Source organism: Scyliorhinus torazame, chromosome 16 (genome assembly GCF_047496885.1).
Source record: "Scyliorhinus torazame isolate Kashiwa2021f chromosome 16, sScyTor2.1, whole genome shotgun sequence".
NCBI classification, from domain to species: domain Eukaryota; kingdom Metazoa; phylum Chordata; class Chondrichthyes; order Carcharhiniformes; family Scyliorhinidae; genus Scyliorhinus; species Scyliorhinus torazame.
In genome coordinates, this window is record NC_092722.1 from 165359130 (window position 1) to 165382758 (window position 23629).

A 23629-nucleotide genomic window follows, 5' to 3' on the forward strand; every position below is an offset into this window, starting at 1 on the left:
CAATTGTTGCGCAGGACGTTGTGCCTAGCATCTTATGCACTTCTAGCCATTTAGACTGGGCGTTGATTAATAAAAGGAACATGGATCCGTGAAAAGGGCTGGCGAAATGCGCATGCAAGCGCGCCCAGGCCATTCCCAGTGATGTAGGGGCACGGCCGGCGGAAGCTTCTGATGCTCCTGACAAATGGAGCAGTTTTGGGCCACCAAACATAACTCCGGGCCAACATTTTCATTTTGGTCACACCTGGATGTCCATTGTGCAAGTCTCTTCGTATCAGCTCCTGTCCTTTTTCCGGAACAATCACACGCGTCCCCCACAAGGGGATGCCGTCTTCCACGCTGAATTCTGACAGCTTGGAGAAAAATGCCCGCAAGTCGCCTGGGAGCTGTCTATGCTGCCCACCATACAGGACTATGTGTCGAACCTTTGACAGTACTGGGTCCACTCACAGATCTGTGATGCCGTGACAGGCAAGGTGGCCATAAAATTTAGGGTTGCAACCACCTCACCGGTCGTGGGGGTCGACATGGGGCCAGTCGATAAAGACAATCGGCTCAGTGCGTCGGCATTCGCTATCTGCGTTCCTGGTTTGAGCTCCAGAGAATACTCGTATGCAGCGAGCAACAAAGCCCAGTGCTGGATCCATGCAGAAGCAATGGGTGGTATTGGCTTATCCTCTCTGAAAAGTCCCCGCAGAGGCTTATGATTAGTCACGATAGTGAAGTGGCGGCCATACGCGTACTGGTGGAAACGTTTCACCGCAAAGACCACTGCCAGGCCCTCCTTCTCGATCTGCGCGTACTTTTTTCCCGCTGCAGTCAATGTGCGGGAGGCGAAAGCTATCGGCCCGTTCTCCATCTTATGGGACAGGATGGCCCCAATACCATACGGGGATGCATCACATGTGACGAGCAAAGGAATTCCAGGATCATAGTGGGTTAGTAACCCAGACAACGACAATTGTTGTTTTACCCACCGGAAAGCGGTTTCTTGCGGCTCACCCCAAACCCAGGTGTGATTTTTCTTTAGCAGAAGATGCAAGGGGGCCAGCATAGTTGCCAGATTGGGGAGGAACTTCCCATAATAGTTTACAAGGCCGAGAAAAGAACGAAGTGTCAGTCGGGGCGGGGGACTGTTGAATCGCGCGCACCTTCTCTGCGACGGGGTGCAAACCTTCGCGGTCCACCCAGTAACCTAGGTAGACTACTTCCTTCGCCTGAAAGACGCACTTTGTGCGACGTAAACGGACTCCAGCCTCCGAAAAGCGTCTAAGGACAGCCTCCAGATTTTCCAAATGTTCCCGCTCTGACGTCCCTGTGATCAAAACGTCATCTAAGTAGACAGCGACACGTGGTAAACATCTCAAAATGCCCTCCATAACGCGTTGAAAAATAGCGCAGGCAGAGGATACTCCAAAGGGCAAACGTGTATATTCATACAGGCCCGGTGTGTTTAATCGTTACATATGGTCGAGAGGCAGGGTCCAGCTGTAGGTAGGCATGACTCATATCTCATTTTGTGAACGAGAGTCCACCTGCAAGCTTTACGTAGAGATCCTCTATGCGAGGCATTGGATATCGGTAGAGTCGGGAAGCCGTATTCACTGTAAGTTTATAGTCGCTGCACAAGCGAACTGTGGCATCTGGCTTCATTACAGGTACAATTGGTGCTGCCCAGTCAGCGAAACGGACAGACCTGATAATACCCAAAGTTTCCGAACGAGTGAGCTCCCCTTCTACCTTCTCGAGGAAGGCATAAGGCACCGGGCGTGCCCGGAAATAGCGCGGCGTGGCTCCTGGTTCGACTTGGATACGGGCTACGGCCCCTTTTACTTTCCCCAAACCGGGCTGGAATACATCTGGATATCGCCCTAGCACCTCAGTCAAACCTCCAGAAACTGTTTGGAGGATGTGCTGCCACTGCAAGTGCAAATGGCGCAACCAGTCCCGACCCAACAGGCTGGGCCCATGGCCGCGCACCACGATAAGTGGGAAACGCCCCTCCTGGCGTCCATAAACAACAGGGGTCATCGTAGTTCCTGCGATGTCCAATGGTTCCCCCGTGTAGGTGGCCAATCTGGCCTGTGAGTCGGTTAATGTAAGGGCCTGTATACCCTGGTTGATGCCATCGAATGTCCTCTGGGCGATCATGGAGACCGCTGCGCCAGTGTCCAACTCCATCTCAAGCGGGTGACCATTGACCCGTCACCTTAATGGGGGCCACACGGGGAGCTGCCACACAATGCAGCTGCAGGCAGTCGTCCTCCGTCTCCACGTCCTCAGGAGTAGTCGCCGCAGGTTCATCCACATGGAAGGTAAGGCCCCTGGGCTGGTCCCAGCTTCATTCGGAATGACGGCGCCTCTGGCGCCCCCAGGACCGGCGTCCGCAACAGGGTCGGCGCCTACAAATCTGACACGGACGTGGCTCCTCATCCATAGGTTCTGGAGAAGGCTCCCTTCGGGGAGGAATGTGCGACGGCCACTGGCGTCGATCCGGACGTGGTCTCACCCAAGGTACCGCAGGAGTGCGGGAGGACGTTTTCGGACGGAAGGGGTTGCGCCCCAAGGCATGCGCTTCCATTCCCTGTATCTCCTGCACTCCTCGTTCTGCGGTCTCTCAGGACAATGCTATTTGAATGGCCTGTTGAAAAGTCAATGTTGGCTCAGCTAACAACTTTCTCTGGGTTTTGTTAATACCGCAAACCAAACGGTCGCATAACATTTCTGACAAGGTCTCACCATAGTCACAGTACAACCGCAATCCTGCGTAGCCTGGATAGAAAGTCAGCAAGGGATTGTCCAGGGGTCCTCTCAGCGGTATTAAACCGGTAACGTTGGACTATCGTGGACAGGGTTGGGTTAAAATGCTGCCCCACTAAATTCACAAGTTCATCAAACGTTTTGGTGTCCGGCACAGCTGGGTACGTAAGGCTCCTAATCACCCCAAACGTATGCAGGCCGCAGGCGGTGAGCAATATGACCACCTGGCGCTCGTTTTTGCTGATATTGTTTGCCCGGAAATAGTAACACATCCGTTGTGAGTACTGGTTCCAGCTTTCCAGCACAGCATCAAAAACATCCAAACGTCCGTACAGAGGCATGGTGTAATAGAAAACAACTTCCAACCTGTATCCAACAAAAATCCAGGGAGGTGGCTTCAGCAGTATAGACAGCTATTCACTTTAACCCTCGTCGCCAGTTTTGTGAGGGCCACAATAAATCCAGCACGAGTTTCAAGGATACAAAGAAATAACATTTATTTACAATAACATATATATATATATATATATATATATATATATACACAACAGCAGCAACCTCACTTGCTGCTTATTCCTTCCTGCTGGTTCCAAACTGGCCAGCTTTATTTATACAGGGAGTCTGCTAATGATTTCTCCGCCCCCCTCATTGGGGAAGCTCATACTCCCACAGGATTGTGGGATTGTCATTAGTCCCCAGCCAATGGTAAGCAGGCAGGTTATAACATTTTGTTTTAGCTGGATATATTGCAGTTGAAGACAGGACACCAGGGAGTGAACATCCCTCAACTCTGCCACAAGAAAGACTGGACAGGGTGGGAGCTGCAAAGAGGCAGTGTTCCAAAAGAACCAGTTGCTACCCAGATAACTAGGGATAGAAAGAATGTCTGAAGACATCTTAATCTTAAGTTAAGAGAACAGATACCGAGGTATTGTTCAGAAGAAATCAAGGAAGAGTATAAAAGGATTCTGAGTTAAAGAGAGAATTACAGTAACCAGATTTAAAGCGTGACAGCAGACTTCAGAGGTAAATCAAAAGTTTGAAACAATTTTACTGGCGCCTGGGTTTGGAGGGTTAAAGCAGTTGTGATCAGTTTGTACGGCAGTGAAGACAAAGAATTCTTAAAGGCAGTGATGCAAATACTGGACTGGATTTGCTGTTAAAAGTGGAGCAGATGTTTTGTTTTAAAGTGTAATTTGGAAAACCTGGACTGGATTTCGGAATGCCAACCGCTAAGGGAAAGCATTATTGTGAGAAAAGATTTTAAAGCGTGTTTTTGGGACTGGAGTCTCAAAACTCTAATGGGATTCTAAGGAGAAATCCATAGACACTAATATGGATTCAGAGTGAAGTGTGTGTATTTGACCACAGTCATCTTGTGTGCTTAAATGGGACTGTGTGTATTAACAAGACCATTGTAGCTTAAGATGTACTTTGTAATCCATGTTAATCTTAAAATCTGTGTAATTATTAACCTAAGGGGAGAGTAAAGGAGTAATGTAACACAATCCAATCTTTGTAAGTTGAATAAATACTTTTTTCTTATTGTTAAAACTAATTAGCGGTCCTGTGACTCTGTTCCTCCACCTTTTATCAAAAATAGTAAAAGAGGGCAGCACGGTGCTGCAGTGGTTAGCACTGCTGCCTCACGGTGCTGAGGTCCCAGGTTCGATCCCGGCTCTGGGTTACTGTCAGGGTGGAGTTTGCACATTCTCCCCGTGTTTGCGTGGGTTTCGCCCTCACAACCCAAAGGTGTGCAGGGTAGGTGGATTGGCCACGCTAAATTGCCCCTTAATTGGAAAAATGAATTGGGTAACCTAAATTTAAAAGAAAATAGTAAAAGTTACAGTCTTTTGAGCCAGGGTTCCATTCTGGGATCTTTCCATCCAGTTATGACATCATGCGAAAAACAGTAACACATTCTCCAACAATTTAAAACTGCTCACACATGAAGAAATCAAAATTTCGAACTGTTCACACACTGTGGATTTATTTGAATAATTATAACCTCTGATTAAATGAGAAATTATCTCGGTAAAAATCACAGTGATGCATGAAAAAGTGAGGGATAAATATCAGTAAAAACGGAGACTAGTCATAATAAAAATGGGAGGTATGCAATGACATGGCATTCTGAAATTCATAGGCTCGTTTGACCAAATTAAATTTGTCTTCAGTGGTAATGTCATTCAACTCTGTCTTACATTTTATTAAGCTGTAATTGTGTTAAGGTTGTTTGGACTTCTAATAGAATCTGGATTTCGCTACATACAAAGAGGAGGAAATTAATGAAAATATTTGCTTAACAGCAAGGTTAGACCACCTGTTGAGAAAGAGTTTGTGCATTTATATTTTAATTCACTGGCTAGTGAGTACATCAGTGAGAGTTCAAACAAACTAAGTTTGTATCAAACACCACTCTCTGCGGACAAGCGCATGATTATATATAAAAATGAAAGTATCCTGCTTTTCCAGAGGCATACGTTTTGGTCTTTTGATGTTCTTTTATATTTCTCATGTAGAGGGCTAATTGCAGGAATAATCAATAAACCATTACCACTGTCAAACATCAGATTAAAAGCTATGGATTTCTGGACTGCACAATACTATTAATTAGTGGTGCATTGTAATTTGGGTTTGTTTACGGTCTATAAACGATTTAAACACTTAGATAGGACGAGCGAGAGAAACGAATCATAGGATCTAACAGCGCAGCAGCAGGCCATTCGCCCCATCAGGCCTATGACAGCTCTTTGAAAGAGCTGTTCTATTTCGTCTCACGCCTCAGCTTGCATTGCAATTTAATCCTCTTCGAGTACAAGCCCGGTGGCCTTTTGAAAGTTCCTATGGGATCTGCTTCCACCAATTGTTTTCGGAAATGTTTTCCAGAGCATAACAATCTGTGTGGAAAACCTTTTCCTTGTATCGCTCTCAGTTCTTTTTCCAATTAGTTTGAGTCTATGGCCTCTGGTTAGTTGCCAGAGGAAACAATTTCTCCTCTTGACACTCAAGGTATTTTGAATGCCTCTATTAGGTTTACCTTTGACCTTCTCCAGCCCCTCCACATAACTGAGGTCCCCCATTCCTGGTATCTCCTGGGGGAAATTTTCTCCTCATGGCCAAGACATCCTTCCGAAATGTGATGCCCAGAATTAGACCAAGGTGCTAGTTGAGGACTAACCAGCAATTTGTGATGGTTAATCATAGCCTCCTTGCTTTTATATTCAAATTCACTATTTACAAAACAAATTATTCCATATCATTTGTTGCCATATTTACTCGCTATAAATATGGCAGTCAATAAGGTTGCCCTTCTTTTGTCTAGATATTGATATTATATTGCTTTCAGAGTCGCCAGGTAACAAATTATACCACCACAAGGTTCAACCGGATATCGATCAAAGACCCAACAACCAGTTAGTTAGTTCAAGTTCAATAATACTTTATTTACACACAAGATTAACTTATACATGCAACATAAACACTACGAGCTAAATTACACCTAACACTATGACAACCTGTACTTAACTTCAGGCACCCGGCTTAGGTCAGAGGAACAGTGGCCTTTGTTCGGATCTGGATCTGCTGGGTCTGGAGAAGTAACTGCGGTTCAGCCGGGCTCATCCGTCTGGTAGCGAGCGTTGAACTTGGACTTGCTTCTGGTCGTGGTGCTACAGTTGGAGATGAATGTTGCTGGAGCACCAGGTCCAAAAGAGATCGAACACATGGCAGTGTCTCTCTTTATCCTTGGGGGGTCTCGCGCTCTTTTGGGCAGTCCTTAGGTTTGGACCCAATAATTCGGCAGACTTTGATCACTGCCTTCGATCTGAGCCAATAAACGGGCGGGTGCCTTGATGGCTGGGTGTGTCCTAAGCGGTCATTGACCTTGCTGTTTATGCTTCCTGAGTAAAGGGAGTGGTGCCGATGTCTCTGGAATTGTATCGGATACCTGAGTACCAGTCCTTTGTCTTAGGGAAATGGGTCATTAGAATACAAATCGGCTGGGGGTTTCGATACTGTCTGGTTCTCTGCTTACAAATATACATATAGGCTCTGAGCCTGCCTGAATCTTGTATTGGCCATATTTCCCTTGAGTCTTTCCAAATGTCCATGTTTCTTTGTAAGTGGCCACCCCAGATGGCTACATTTTTCTTAGCAGCCTCATCAGCTTGCCCTTACACCTTCAAAGATTTTTGAATAGATGAAAGGCTTCGGCTTTTTCAGAATCACAGAATTAAACACTTAGATAGGACAAGTGAGAGAAAAGAATCATAGGCTCTAATAGCACAGTGGTTAGCACTGTGGCTTTACAGCGCCAGGGTCCCAGGTTCGATTCCTCGCTGGGTCACTGTCTGTGCGGAGTCTGCACGTTCTCCCCGTGTCTGCGTGGGTATCCTCCGGGTGCTCCGGTTTCCTCCCACAATCCAAAGAAGTGCAGGTTAGGTGGATTGACCATGATAAATTGCCCATAGTGACCAAAAAGGTTAGGAGGGGTTATTGGTCTAAGGGGATAGGGTGGAAATGAGGGCTTAATTGGGTCGGTGCAGACTCGATGGGCCGAATGGCCTCCTTCTGCGCTGTATGTTCTATGTTCTATAATTATTGCAGAAGGAGGCCATTTGGCTCATCGTATCTGCGCTGACTCTCCAAACTAGTATCATGACTTTGTTCCATTCCCCTGCCTCTACCTCAGCACATTCTTTCTATTCAAAAAGTCATCTAATGCCTCCTTGAATGCTTCTATTGAACCTGCCTCCACCACATCTCTGGGCATTCCAGACCTGAACCATTCGTTGTGTGAAGGAGTTTTTTCTCACATTGCATTTGCTTCTTTAGCAAATCACTTCAAATCTGTGCCCTCTTGTTTTTGATCCTTTTACAAATGGGGTCAGTTTTTCCCTGTCTACTCTGACCAGCAGCCCCCCCCCCCCCCCGTGATATTGAACAACCTTAACAAACCTCCTCTTAGCCTCCTTTTCTCCAAGGAGAATAATCTCAGCTTCTCCATTCTTCTGGACATTCTCCAATACAGTCCCATTCTCTGGTTTTCTGACATTAGGACACAGGAACATAGGAATTAGGAGCAGAAGCAGGCAATTCGGCCTTTTGAACCTGCTCCACCATTCAGTCAGATCATGGCTGATCTCTTCCTGGTCTCAAAGTCACCTCCCCTACCTGTTCCCCTAACCCTTTAACCCGTTTTAAAAATCAGAAATATATCTATCTCCTTCTTGAAACTATTTAATGACTCCAATTCCACCGCACTACGGGGCAGCGAGTTCCACAAATTCACCACTCTCTGCGAGAAGTAGTTCCTCCCCAGCTCAGTTTTAAATCTACTGCCTATCAAGCTATATCTTGTAGGCCACTTTTATTCTGTGACCAGGAATTATGGTCATCTTGCTCCAGACATTTGCCAAAGCTGTTTTCAATAGGCTTCTAGGGATCATGTGACATTGCACAAATGGTACTCTTCTCGCCCTTACAGTTCTGCCATTGGATATTATATCAATACTGTTAGGTGGTTTCCTAGTGGAATGCCATCAACCTCAAACATTAATTCTGGTCCGTAATTTACCTGAGCCAAAATGGTGTCGAAGCCCCGATTCCAGAAGTCCCACCCCTGATCTCAGCACCATCCACCATTTGTACTAGGGTTGGGGGGGTGGGGTGGCTATGGGAATGAGGGCTCGTTGTAATTTGCACATTCAAAGTCGTAGTTACCTACACACAGATGCAATTTTCTCCAGTGGGATGTGTAAAACACAATGTTGTGGATGTTTAGACATTTCAGCAAAAGGTCTAAAGCTGCTGGGGCCATTTGGAGAGCTAGGGCCCGTTCCCCCCTTTGGATAAGTAGAGATTGAGCACCATTTGGGAGAGATAAGATGCCATTTTTGAGAGCTCAAGTGCCTTCTGGGAACAGTTAAATGGGCTAGTTAAAAAGTGGGAAAACTAATTTGAGCTGTTGAGCATTTAAATCGGCAAGTTTGTCAAATAAAGTACAGCCCACTGTGACTGTTTCACTCTCTCAGTTTGTTGACATAGCCTGAGGTTTTTCATTGTAAGTTAAGTGCTGCATAAACTATGACACAAACCTGTCATTCTCAGAGTGTGGTGGGCCGGAGGGGGTGGGCTGTAAGTTCACAGTTTGAGTGACTGCCCCAAGTGGTTATAAAGAGATTAGCTAAAATTTGATGTGAATGCAAATGTTTGTTTTTATAAGGGATAAAGTACTTGAATGGAGTTGAATATACTGAATGGGTTTTTATTAATGAGACTGTCTTATTAGAAAATGGAGTCTGTAAATACTTAGAACATTATTTTATTTCATCTCAGCATTGCTCCTGAGATCTGTCCACAGTGGATGCCGGGTGAGTTTTCTTGGAGGGTAAAAGGGCAAAGGGTGGTGTGTAGGGGAGCATGGGTTGGCATGAGTTGGAACTAAGGTGCCAAAGGGCCTATAAAGGGCTTTGGGGAGTAGGTGGGGTGGGGTGTGTGATGTGATACGAGTTGTGTGGATGGGACATGGAAGTGTGTGGGGAGTTGAGGGTATGTGAGGGGTGAGTGCTAGAGAGCTTTAATGTGGCAAAGTTCCAGAGCACTGAGACAGACCTTTTGAACAGCCCTCCTGCGCATTCTGCCTCTGAACAGTCTCTGGGAGCGGAGGGCCCAATTCCAGAATGAAAATCTGAACACGTGGGACACTTTCTTCCAAATCTGATCTGCAGAGTTGGGAATTCTCCTGACACTTCGCTCTCGATTTGGGAGCAAAGGTTCAGCCCCCTGTTTCTCTCTCCACAGATGGTGCCTGACCTGAATGGTATTGTCAGCATTTTCACTTTTTATTTCAGATTTCTAGGCGGGATCCTCTCAGCCCAGGCCGGGCTGGAGAATCGCCTGGCCGGGCGTGAATCGTGTGACGTTGGTCCGCCTATTCTCCAGAGAGTGAAGAATCGGTGCCATTGGCGCGACGCCGGTCGGGGGCCGCCCTAGGCGGTCACCCTGGCGATTCTCCGCCCGGGATGGGCCGAGCGGCCGTACAAAAATTCTGAGCCCTGCCGGCGCCGTCTATGTGTGGTCTTACCCAGCGGGACCTCGGCGTGCATCCATCTGGGGCAGCCTGGTGGGCGTGAGGAGGGGGACCTCCGCTGTGGCCTGGTCCGCGATCGGGCCTACCGATCGGCGGGTCGGCCTATCGGTCTGGGGGCCTCTTTTGTTCCGCGCCGACCCCTGTAGCCCTACGCCATGTTGCATCGAAGCCGGTGCGGAGAAGGGAGCCACCGCGCATGCGCGCCAGTCCCACTGCGCGTGCGCACATTGCCGCGGTCCCACTGCGCATGCGCAGACCCGCGGCACTCATCTGATGCCGGGAACGGCAGCTGGAGCGGCGTGGGTTGCTCCAGTGACGTGCTGGCCCCCTGTAGAGGTCAGAATCGCTGCTCCTGAGGGCATGTTGACGTCGTCGAGAAACATGTCAACACTTAGCCTCAGGATCAGAGACTCCTGCGCCTAGTACCCTCAGTACTTTACTTTTGTTCCCTGTTGTTATTGTGTATAAAACCTGTTTTCCTATTTCATTGGGTATAAACCCTGGGCGCGATTCTCCGATACCGCGCCGGTTGGGAGAATCGCCTGGCGCGCCATTTTTCCCAGTGACGCCGGTCCGAAGCCCTCCCGCGATTCACCCAAGCGATGAGATCGGCCCCGTCGAGTTCTGCGCGGCGCAGGCCGGAGAATCGCCCGAGACACCCAAAATGGCGATTCTCCACTACCCCCCGCTATTCTCCGGCCAGGAAGCACGAAGCACGTGGATTCGCCAAGGTGGCCAGGATACCGATAGTCCAGGGTGTCATCGATGGTGTGCACGTCCCCATGTGCCCACCTGCAGACAACAGGGAAGTGTTCATGAACAGGAAGGGCGCATTCTCCATGACCATTCAGGTGGTGTGTGACCCCCACATGAAGATCATGCACGTGTGTGCATGGTTCCCCGGGAATGTGCATGACGTCTATATTCTGGCACAGTCGTTCATCCCCGCAATGTTCGATGGATGCCACCCCCCCCTGGCTGAGGGGCTGGTTGCTGGGCGACAGGGGCTATCCGTTGAGGTCATGGCTGATGACGCCAATACGGAGGCCCCAGACCAACGCGGAGAGCCTATACAACGAGGCCCATGCAGCAACCAGAGGAGTGGTGGAGCAGTGCTTCGGCCTGCTGAAGATGCGATTCAGATGCCTGGACTGCTCCGGAGGGGCCCTGCAGTACCGGCCCGACAGGGTCGGTTGCATAGTTGTGGTCTGCTGCGCGCTGCACAACATTGCCATGCAGAGGGGAGATGCCCTGGTGGAGGAGTCGGAGGGAGGACACGACGGCACCAGAGCTGACGCAAACGAAGGGGAGGAGGAAGAGGAGGAGGAGGAGGATGGCGTGCATCAGGATGGGGGAGGGGCGCAGGACACAGACACGCCCCGGGCGCTGGTTACGTCCAGGAGGCTGCACGACGACACCGTCGAGGACAGCGGGCACGCAACGCATTGGTGGCTGCGCGGTTCGCGCACCGTGGGGGAGGGATTCGCTGAACACTGCCACTTGCACCGCCAGTCCTGCACATGGGCACCACACTGCACCCCCCCCCCGCATCTCCACACCGCGTACACGGCACCAATTCCACATCACCTTACCGCTGCGGCACTACGGGATTGCAACACATTGATGATTGTGTAAGCGGTTGTGATCAGTGCCAAGTTGAATGATGACAGCTCTGCGATGAGCTGTGAGCTGAGATTCGCCAGCCAAGGTCTGACCCATGGCTATAGCTGAACCATGCACTCCGGTGCTCACAGCCTTCGTAAAGGACATTTCATCACGTGCCTGTGTGGGGTAGCTGGCGTCGGAGTGCCGAGGACTACGGTGTCCGATTTTGGGAGGCAGGGGGGAAAGGGACAGCACATCCGGCACTGACGTTGAACCGCTCGTTAACCACAGCGCCACTCGGTCACCCTCACGAGCCCCCTGGCACCGGGCATAGCACAGAGTCTTACAAGTAAGTGCAACAGTGAGCTTATTTGTGACATTCACATACAGATGCTCTACCCCCTACAACTAAACTGTGCCCTTCACCCATGTCAACTTATTATGTGCCTAACGTCTTTGCCTTATGGGCCCTACTACTACGTCTAGGTGTCTCCCCAGATGGTACAGCAGGAGTGGAGGCGGACTGCTGAGAATCACGTCCTGCGACATGGTTCCCTGTCGGCACGCGTTTCCTGTGGCGGCCCTGCTTCGATGGGCCAAGCTGCTTGGCGGGCGTGCTGGATGGCATGGTGCCACCCTGTCCTGCCCGCTGCCCACCAGATGCGCCAGGGACGGAACGGGGGGAGGCCGAGTGTTCGGGACGTCCCTTGCTGGAGGTACCGGGATGGGCCCCAGAACCTCCGCCTCCCTCGGGGAGCCCGGTGGCCCCCGGGCCTCACTGTGGGATGGAGGTGCAATCGGAGACATGCCCCGTCGCACCACTGACACCTGGCGCTGCCAGTCCTGGAGGCCTGCAGCAGTATCGACCATGGTCCGAATGTTCGCAGAGATGGAGCCCAGGGAGTGTAACATTCCTGCCAGGGACTGTGCTATCCCAACCTGTGAGTGCGCTACGCCATCCATCACGTGCGCCAGGTGGTCTATGCTCTCCGCGACTGACTGCTGGGACTGTGCCATTGCTTGCTGGGACCGGGCCATGACATGGTGAGACTCGGCCAGGGCCTGGAGAGCGGTGGCAATGTCGTGTTGGCTCTGTGAGATGGCTGCCTGTGAGAGGGCAGCCCTCTCCTGGGCCATGGATGACGCGTGCACATGAAGCCCAACGCCTTGCAGAAACCGACCAATGGCCGAAACCATTTCACCCATTGTCTCCACCGCGGACGCCACCCGTGCGGTGTCGGCCTGAGTGGCTGCGATGAGCGGCACCACTCCCTGCTCCTGGACGTGAATGGACTCCTCCAACTGCGTGTGCTGGTCCTGGAAGATGGCCCTCATCCCATTATTCAATCCCTCGGTGTCCACATGCATCGGTTGTCCGGCTGGGTCAGGAACATCCAGGAACCCGGGAACCATCTGGGCGGCAGCTGTTTGCTGGGCCTGGGCTGCCCTCCGACCGTCCAGCCCCTCGGCTGCTCCAAACTCCTTCTGCTGTACCTGCTCGGCTGTGTGGTGCGCACCAGACCGTGACCCAGGAGCCTCATCACTTATCTGCCCAACCGAGGTGAGTGTCTCTACGCTGGTGGATGGTGTGGGAGACAGCTGTGCCACTAGCCCGAGGTCATCGTCTGTTAGGACGTCTGGTGTGTACTGGTCCCCGTCATGGCCCGGCCACAAGGTGCATGTGTTGCTAGCTTTTGGTTGGTTCAATTGGTTCTGTTTTATAACTTTTGCTCTCGAGTCGCCAGGTATCTTTATGATACCGCCACGAGATTCAAGTTCAAGTAATGATCAATAACTTAATACACCAATTAGTAAGATTCAAATCAAAACACATTTATTATACACAGTAATCACTATTCATGCATAAATTCTACTTCTAAGCTACTTCTACAGCTAACAGGCCAATACTTAGCTTCGGACTGGCGCACCAGGTCAGGGGAACAAATGGCCTTTCGTTCGGGTTCTGAGTCTGCGGGATTCGAAGTTGGTACGGACTGTTAGCTAGGAGCGCCTATCTCGTAGCGAACATTGACTTAAGACTTACTGGATATCGGCGGCGGCTGCACTGGTCACGGTCAAGGGTTGGTTCTCGTTGCTGAGTGACCCGGTCAAGAAGAACGATTTGAACTTGGGGGCTTAACTTTATAGTCCCCAGGGGCTTCCCGCCTTTCGGGGCGGACCCTGTACCTGGTTTCAAGTGATTGGACTTCGTTCCAATCGCTTGGTTCGATTTCTCCAATACTGGAGCGGTTCCCTGATCGATGGGCGGTCTTGAGGTGTCCGTTACCCTCTTTTGTGTTGGCTCCTGCTGGCGCCGAGGAGCCTGGTTTGGCTTTATTTATTCCAAGTGTTTAGATTGTTCCTGGGGATCGCTCATTAGTATGTAGATGGATGCTACATTATTATGCAGATGGCTGCTTGTATTGATGCTGTCTGGGCTTTTGCAGAGTTTAATACACAGTAACTTGCACCTGCTAGTTTCTGCCTCTGTTGGCTGAATTTCCCTGCAGCCTTTGCTGTTCTCCATTTTACATCAGGAGTTGGCCAACCCAGGTGGCTACACATGCGGCCCATGTCATGTTGCCCTCCAGGTGACTCCGTGGACTGCGTGGCCGTTCTCTGTGCCTCATCGTCACTGTCTGTCCTGTGCCCCTCAGTATTGTCTCTGTCCGTCATATGTGCGTCCCCGTCCAGCGTCCCATACTGAGAGGATGGCCCTCCTGTCCGACCGACTGCCACCCTCTGGCGTGCGTCCCTGGGTGTGCTTGAGGTTGGAGATGGTCGGCTGTGTCTTGGCCGAGACGACCCTGGATGTTCGGCGGCTGGCCCTGAGGAACACAACGATACGGGGTTCGTTAGACACGCTGGGCCAGGTGTGTGGTGGTGGTGGGGGCAGTGTGTGAGGGGGGGGAGGGGATCGTGGGTGCAGTGGCCAGAGTGTGAGGGGGCAGGGGATCGGGGGGTGCCGTGGTCAAAGTGTGAGGGGGGAGGGGATCGAGCGTGCAGTGGCATGAGTGTGAGGGGGGAGGGGATCAAGGTGCAGTGGCCAGTGTGAAGGGGGAGGGGATCGAGGGTGCAGTGGCCAGTGTGAGGGGGAGGGGATCGAGGTGCAGTGGCCAGTGTGAAGGGGAGGGGATCGAGGGTGCAGTGGCCAGTGTGAGGGGGGAGGGGATCGAGGGTGCAGTGGCCAGTGTGAGGGGGGAGGGGATCGAGGGTGCAGTGGCCAGTGTGAGGGGGGAGGGGATCGAGGGTGCAGTGGCCAGTGTGAAGGGGGAGGGGATCGAGGTGCAGTGGCCAGTGTGAGGGGGGAGGGGATCGAGGGTGCAGTGGCCAGTGTGAGGGGGAGGGGATCAAGGTGCAGTGGCCAGTGTGAGGGGGGAGGGGATCGAGGGTGCAGTGGCAAGTGTGAGGGGGGAGGGGATCGAGGATGCAGTGGCCAGTGTGAGGGGGAGGAGATCGAGGGTGCAGTGGCCAGTGTGAGGGGGAGGGGATCGAGGATGCAGTGGCCAGTGTGAGGGGGAGGGGCTCGAGGGTGCAGTGGCCAGTGTGAGGGGGGAGGGGATCGAGGGTGCAGTGGCCAGTGTGAAGGGGGAGGGGATCGAGGTGCAGTGGCCAGTGTGAGGGGGGAGGGGATCGAGGGTGCAGTGGCCAGTGTGAGGGGGAGGGGATCAAGGTGCAGTGGCCAGTGTGAGGGGGGAGGGGATCGAGGGTGCAGTGGCAAGTGTGAGGGGGGAGGGGATCGAGGATGCAGTGGCCAGTGTGAGGGGGAGGAGATCGAGGGTGCAGTGGCCAGTGTGAGGGGGAGGGGATCGAGGTGCAGTGGCCAGTGTGAAGGGGAGGGGATCGAGGATGCAGTGGCCAGTGTGAGGGGGAGGGGCTCGAGGATGCAGTGGCCAGTGTGAGGGGGGAGGGGATCGAGGGTGCAGTGGCCAGTGTGAGGGGGAGGGGATCGAGGTGCAGTGGCCAGTGTGAGGGGGAGGGGATCGAGGTGCAGTGGCCAGAGTGTGAGAGGGGCGATGACAGGTTGGGGGAGGGGGGGGGGTGAGGACATGCGGGTTGTCTCACTTGTTTCTGCGCCTCCGACCTGCCTGGCATGTCGCGACCTCCCGGGTGGCAGATCACCCAGCGAGGTCCAGGGCCCTCTGCTCGTGAACATTTAGGGTGTGCAGCACAGGAGAACCCCCTCTGTTTCTCATACGCTCACGTTGGTTGTGAGCTGTCTTCTCCTGTGGGGGGGGAGGGGGGTTGGATAAAGCATCACAATTAGGCGGGTATCATCAGGGCGTGCAGATATAGGCTATATTAATGCTGGGTGAGGAGACAGTTGGAGCCACGCCTTGACATCTCTCCAGGGGTGTCCCGGTGCTCATGTGGGTCGAGTACAACGTTGTGCACCCTGAACCCCTCCCTCCTACCCCCCACCCCACTTCCCCCCTCGTGCCCGGGGGGGGTGTTGGTTGTGACCCGGGGGCACCCTCATGGCACTTACCCTGGCAGCCCGAGTGAGGTCGAGCAGCTTCTTCCGACACTGCTCCCCGGACCGGGGGTGTGCCCCTTAGCACTCACAGTGGTGCCAACTTCACGCCAACCGTGCCTCACCGTGCTGGACGGCTGGCGATGCCCACGTCTTGGGCAGAGAGTGGCCCTTCGGTTTTCAACCTCATTGAGGAGGGTGTCCAGGTCCGTGTCCCGGAACCTCGGTGCGGCTCGTCGGGGCTCAGCCATCTCTCCTCCTTCTCCTCCTCCGGTCCTTCCGTGCGTGGATCGCGCCATTTATGGCACAGCGCCGTATCACTCGGGCGTTGCACGCTTACGACGCTGCTTTCGCGCCACGCCCCCGAGTTCCTCGCGGCCCCGTTCCTAGCCCATTTTCGGGCCCTGAATCGATCACAATCGGGGCCGTTTCGCGCCGTCGTGAAATGCGACGGCGTTCACGACGGTGTGGGCACTTAGTCGCAGGAGCGGAGGATCCCGCCCCCTATATCCTGCATAAATTCAGTGAACACACGACATTCAACACACTTTTTTTAGTTAGTTATTGTCATTCATAAATCAGTTGAATCTTTCTTAATTTGTGAATCAAAGCACTTCAATTTCGATCATTTGAGAATGTTCAACTTCTTCGATTAATTTTTATCCTAATATTGATTAGGATAGAACCTGTGACCTTTATTTATTTCTGTGCTTGCATTTCATTTCACATAAATCACTGAATTCTTTTTTCTGTTGGGTTAATTTTGTATTCTTCATGATGAGGCACCCCACTGCCCAGAGTGGCATATTTTTCTATTTTTGGTTATTTTTCAACTCCCCAGGGCTTTAGGTGGAAAATGTATGAATTTGAACTCTATACTAAACTGCCGACCTGCCACCCTGGCAGTGCCCCTGCCAGCCTAGCAGTGCCAGGTGGACACTCTGACAGTGCTAGACAGGCAGCCGGTTGCCAGGGGGCCAGGGTGTCACTGCCAGGCTGGCAGGGGCACTGCCAGGGTGGCATTTTGCCCATGCTGGGATTGGGCCCAAGTGTGCCCTGCCCACATGATATGGAGTGCGGGGGGTCAAGTGAGTTGGAGGGTCCGGGGGCTGGGCCCGGTGGGGGTTGCAGGTGGAGAGATATGGTGCCATTTAAAAATGGCGTCCCGATCTCTTCCTGCACAGTGGATCACCACTTGTCGGAGCTCCTCGGTGCAGAAAATGAGGTTAAGTGTGCCCTTTGGGGGGGGGGGGTCCCCGCCAAGGCCTGAAATGGCAACAAAGTACCGCTAGTAATCCCGCCCAGATCAGACTCTGATTATTTTAGGTTAGATCGTGCCCTATGTTTCACTAATTGAAGCATGGCACGATACGCAAGTTCAGTGTGGGTCAGTCAGCCTTTCCTGTGGATCCAGGGATTTCTGGATCTTTTCGGTTCCTTGAACCTGGTCTCTTGAACTACGATATGCTTCAAGATTTTAGCGCAGCCAACGTAACGCTACCATACATTCGAGTTTCTCTCTCTCTCTCTTTCCAAGTATGTGCACCTGTGTCAACCAACTAACAACTTCTTACCCAATATTTGAAACTCCTGACCAATGAGAGGATGCTTCTGGCTTCCCCACAACAATCTTTTCCTTAACTTGTATCACGTAAACAGGGATCCTCGGAACATCCCATTTCCATGCCATCTTCTTGACCAAATAACATTGTCGATTTGGCTTCTGTTTACTGCTAACAGGCTCATTGGAACCCAAATGTGCAAATGTGGCCAAGCTACAACAGCTCACTCCACATAGTCCAAAGATGCGCAGATTAGGTGGAATGGCCATGCTAAAAGAATTTGCCCCTTCGTATCCAAAGATGTGCAGGTTAGGTGGGGGGGTCATAGGGATATGACAGGGGAGTGGGCCTAGGTTGAATACTCTTTCAGAGCGTTGGTGCAGACTCAATGGGCTGAATGACCTCCTTCTGTACAGTAGGGATTCTGTAGGATATTTTTTATTGTAGCTATATCCCAGTATTTGTCACTCAAAGAGATGCCAACTGTAAATCTTTATGAACAACGTCCCCCAAAATTTACAAATCACCCTGATAATACATACAAATTAAGACACTTAATCGCTAATCTTATGTATAGTATAGTTTGATAATTTAAGTCTTATTAAATGCTCAAATGTGTGAACGAGGTGACGATGTGCCAGATGCTGAGCAAATCTCCCTTTATCTGCCCTCATAACAGGCACTAACTTTTGTGTGACTTGTTACACTTTTCACACCAGCTTCGTCTCTGTCCTGTGTGGGATTATTAATGATATATATGTGGAGTATTACAACGTCTGTAAAGAACATCGGGCAGGGATGGAATGGATCTCTACTCCAGGAATGAAAAGATGGTGCTAAACTCCAACACTCATTATAAAACAGCAAGTATTTTTCTGTAACATCATAATATGTCACGTGATCCATGCCGTAATTTACTGAAAATTAATGAATCATATTGCATATTTCTGAATGAGCCTGGCTATGTTGCAGGGTTAAGTGTGAATATAAGAATATGCTCAAAACTATTCAATAATTAGTGGAGTGTCAGCTGTAATTCATGGTGCAAAATGGAACTAATAAATCCAAAAATGACAAGTTTATCAATCTCTCCACCTTCTCGCCAACACAGTTTTTATAAACCCTTTATCTACCAGGCCTCTGTGTGGCATTGAAACATGGCTAATTATACTGGCCCTACTGAACAACATTGATTTTCAATGACAGAGCTATTGCTTCAGTTTCCTGCAATCAGCCTTAAATTCAGTGTTAGTTTGTTTGGTTACTGACTGAGAATTTAAACGTGTATAACACCGTCTTTTTCCTGGGTTACAGTTTGCTTAGGGAGACATTTTACTATTGCCCTGACATATATTCAGAACATTTTTTTTCCATTTAGAAATGTTAGTGATGTCTGTTGCATCGTCTCTCATGAACTGAGAGTATCTCTGTGTATTTGTGAGTGTTTTCTTACCTGCATGCCTCATAAAGGGACAAATCAAAACCAAACCACTTGGCCTCCGAATATGTCACGCTAGGCGAATACAGCTTGAGGAATGAAACTGAAAACTGCCATGAACATTCTTGAGCTGCATGATGTTTAAACTCGTGGGAGAGAGAATGTCAAATTCTCTACATGCCAATTTGTGGGATGAAGTGGCCTGATGTTTTATCCCTCAGCATGCGTGTGACAGTTCACTCTGTGGCCCCATTATCCGTCCTTGCTGTCTGGGTGATTGTAGAGCACATCTCGGGGGATATTTTTCCATTTTTACTTTCTGATGAATGAAAATCTAGTTGTTGTTCGGCGTCCTCTAGATCTCGACAAAACACATTTTCAGAACCTGAAGAGGGATTTCCCGTTGTGTACAAGGATGTGAAATAGGGAATCACAGGAAGTCATTTTCTCATGGAGAATGTACTTTCCTGTCCTTTTTCCAGAGTGTGACAGATGTAATGATTCAGCGTAAATACATTCAATATGTGATACGGAGTTGGAGTTATGAAGTGTCTGAAGGTGATATAAAGGTTATTTTCAGGCAAAATATCTGCTTTAAACATACTCAGTGGCTAACCACAACATTTGTTTGTAAATTGGCCACCTTTAAGTCTATTAGTGATGATCTATTCCGAACCTAGTCAGTGAATAAAGCCCATTAGGTCTCTTTGTGTTACATCCAAAATGTTGCTGTTTCCCAGGCCAGCTATTTACACAGCATTACATCCTTTCTGTGGCAACAATTGAGCCTTTAATCAGAGAATTCAACAACAAAAGAAAATCCCATCAAGCATATGCCAAAGAAATACACTGAAGTGCTTTCTCTAACCCTGTATAATGTGATTCAGTCGTGCCAGGGGTACGCAGAGTTATTATGGTGAATGGTTTTCTGCTGTTTTGCATCCTTTGGTCCATATCCTTTTCCTCATTTTACTTGGATTTATCTCATATCTATCTGTATAATTAAAAGAGGCTGTTACATCTCAGGTTATCACATTTCAGAATACCCATTGGACAAAGCACGGTGATTGGCTCTATTAACTTAATTAGTCATATTTTATTCAAAGCCACCATTCACCAACCAGTAATCATTGCAAAATCAACTGAGAACATCACTTACAAAGTCACTGAAACTCCCATCAGCAGGTTTTTGATTGTCATTCTGCCAAGGACATGACCCTGAATCTTAACCTGGGCGGCAGCAAATACATCACAAATTAAGTAACCCTAACAAAAAGCTATAAGTATTCTGTAAACTTAGTTGAGGGGAGGGGAGCGTGGTGACACCCAAGGCCAGGGCAGGCCGAGTGGAACACCCACGGTAACCACTGAAAATTAAAAATAACTTTTCTCCCTGGACCAAAACCTGCCAGATAAAGCTGGTGCTTCTTAAGCTCTTCCTGTTATTTCAGCACACTGATTTGCTGGCATATTCAGGGAGATCCTGGCAGTTTCCTGGGCTATCCTGAGATTTTTGCCCAGCTTACTATGTGATTAGGCCAGCTGTATCTGCACCTGCTCACAGGCCTCAGGCTGAGCCCAGGCCTACAGGAAATGAGGGTAATTGATCTCGTAGGCTGTCTTTTAGCTCTCCGAGGACAAATAAAACATTTGGCAGTTCCTCGTCAGCCTTTTCAAACTCGCGGATGTGCCCTCTTTTTGGAGCTGCCCCAAATCCTTAAATCTGGGATAGGATCGGTGACGGGTTAAAGCAGTGGATGGTAGTCCTACCCAGCCACATTTCCAGCCTCTCATAAGGGTCTAAGGAATGAAAATGAGGCAGGAGCAATTGGCTCACACCTGATAGCGTGGTTCAATCAACCCAATTCAGCTGCCACCAAAAAGATTCCAAAAATACAACTAAAAAGGACACGTTTATGGTGTTGAATTTCCTCACTGCTTCTCCCACTTCATCTCTGTAACTTTGGTGGAAACTTTGTTTATGCATCATAACACAGTTTCCATCAAATTTCATGGTCGTCACGGCGATGGGAGGAAATTCAACACTATTATGAACACTAAAGTTACCCCTTTTGCCAGTCTAACAATATTGCAAAGAGATAAAGTAAGTACCTCTTTTGTAATTGCATTTTTTTTTGCTGCAGGTTTATTCTGTAACAGCTTCTGAATCATGGTTCTTAAAAGATACATCTGTGCCAGGTATCCCAGAACCACATATGGAAAGGTGGAATTGAAACAGCAACCTTCACGTGGCTCTCACATCGAAGCAAGTTTTTCAACTTGAAGAACTGCAAATTAATGCTGTCAGGTAGGCAGCCGAACCCCAGCCACTAGGCTCCTGGTCCAAGCAGTAAAATCCTACTGGAAAATGGATGATCTCAGGGTCAACAAAGCTGAGAAATAGGATCAGCAACAGGCTCGATGCTGAAGGCCCAAACTGGGCAAAAGATACAGGAGATCTAATATTAGACAAACCCGACTCCATCCCTATCAAAGTAGATAAGGCGACCATCATAAATACTTTCAAGCCACCGAATGACCTGTGGTCTATATTGTAATACAGCCAACAGCACACACAACCATCCATATTGGTTACTTTGACAGCCAACATCACATGTGGGGTTACTGCAAAGGACAGCAATGTGGGAGAACAATTATCAGACTGGGTCTCCATGTGTGACCTAAAACTCGTGTAGAATGCAGTAGCCCAGAACATTCCATTCCAGGTAGAAGAAGGATTACTCACCCATGCTTGGCTTCATGACCCATGGCACTGATGGTCAACCCTGATGAGCTTATGACGAGTGCTGCCCATCTTCCCCCACTCGAAACATTGCTCAAACCTCACTCGGCATCGGCTTAAATTGCCATCCATAAACTCGAAGTCAAAACCTCGTTGGAATTTGTGGAAGGGCAACTAAGATGCCTCCAAAAGATCCTTAGAATGCACCATTAGCTGGATCCTACTTGTCGTTGAAAACTACAGCTGCTTCACTCAGCTTCTCAAACTGGCAGCCATCAAATTTGTTCCCCTGGGCTTCAGAAAAACTTTCATCCCCTGCTGGACTCTGGAAAATGAACAGCTCCTGGAAGAATACAGGGAAATTGAAGATACCGATGTGGCAATGAAGCACTCCCACTGACACAGGAGCGCAAAAAATCCCCTACTGGATCACACTCTACAGACTGGTGAAGGCCCCCCAACTCTCGATGGCACATTGCCTGGTTGACTGAAAACATCACCAAATGCAACCAGGATTCAAGCATTCATGGAAAATTTGGCAACCCTCAGCTGGTTGAAGACAGACCAAGGAAGATGTGGCCATTTGTTCCACAGGTGGAACGTGCAGAACATCTCAACTTGTGATCCCACGTCGGGACACCACCCACATACTGAGCTCCTGCCCTGAAAAATCTGTTCCTGGAGGCATCACAACCACTCACACTGTGCCAGCTGATACCGTTAAGTGGATTGTTAACTTTGGCATTGAAACATAACTGCTTCCCCAGCCAGACAAGATCTATGTGAGACTGCAACTTTCACTGACTATTGCAACTTCTAACTGATATATCACTTGGCAGATCCTTGAAGGGCTTCTTCAAATCTGTACACCAAACAAGTAAATAACGCTACTTGACTATTTTGGCCATGAGGGTGTTTGTAAAGGAATGTGGAAATTACTCCTATGTACTGTTAGTGTATAAATAAAGATCATTTTATTTACCTGGTGCTGTGGAAAATACGAATCCCCAAATTTTAGAACAGTATTCAACAAGCTCCAACACCAAGTCGTTTTAAGGTAAAATCTGGTTTGGCTTAGAGTGAATGAAACAGAAAAAAATTGGATTTGCTTGGTTCTTCGGCTCAGGTCCATGTGAAAATGTTGAGTTTCTGAATCTTTGGCAGAACAAATCATCAGGTTTTTTTTTTTTGCAGATCCCTCCTACTCTTCAATCATCCTTTTAACACGCGATGAAAAGCTGCTTTATAAGGACATGATATTGTCAGTTGTCTCTGCTTAATGAAGCTTAATCATGCTTTCAGTTTCTTGGGACTGATTGGAATGGGATTGATTCTCATTCCCACTTCAAGTTTCAAATGACTACTTTTCCTATGTGATGTTATGTAATGATCGAACAGATATTTCCAAAAGTATTTACGAGTCAAAGGGTGACTGAGGTAGTTCTTCTCTTCATGTCTGGTATCTCATTTCTTCTGTTGCTTTTGCATCTAGCAAAACATGCTCAAACAAATTTTAGCAGTCACAGAAGGAGATAGAAAGAAAATGCCTCAAAATATGGTCAAAGGCTTTCAGGAGGAATGGGAGCATAGGAGCTGGTGAGGGTTAGCAAGGGAACGCCAAAGCTTAGTACCAAAGCAGCATGGATCTCTGGGATGCACAAGATACCAGAACTGGAGGAACACCGAGATCTCAAAGGCTTGTAGGGCTAAAGGAGGTTACAGAGGCAGAGAGGGATGAGATGTGGAGGATTTGGAAAGAAAGATGCCGATTTTCAAATTGAGGCATTGTTGGACTAGGAACCATTGGAGAACAGTGAACACAGGGGCGTACATGGTGATTGGGACTTGGTACAAGATAAGATATGGGCAGTATAATTTTGGATGAGCACAGGTTTATGTAATACAAATGTTTGTAATATGAAGAGAATGGAGGGATGGGAGGGCAGAAGATCAC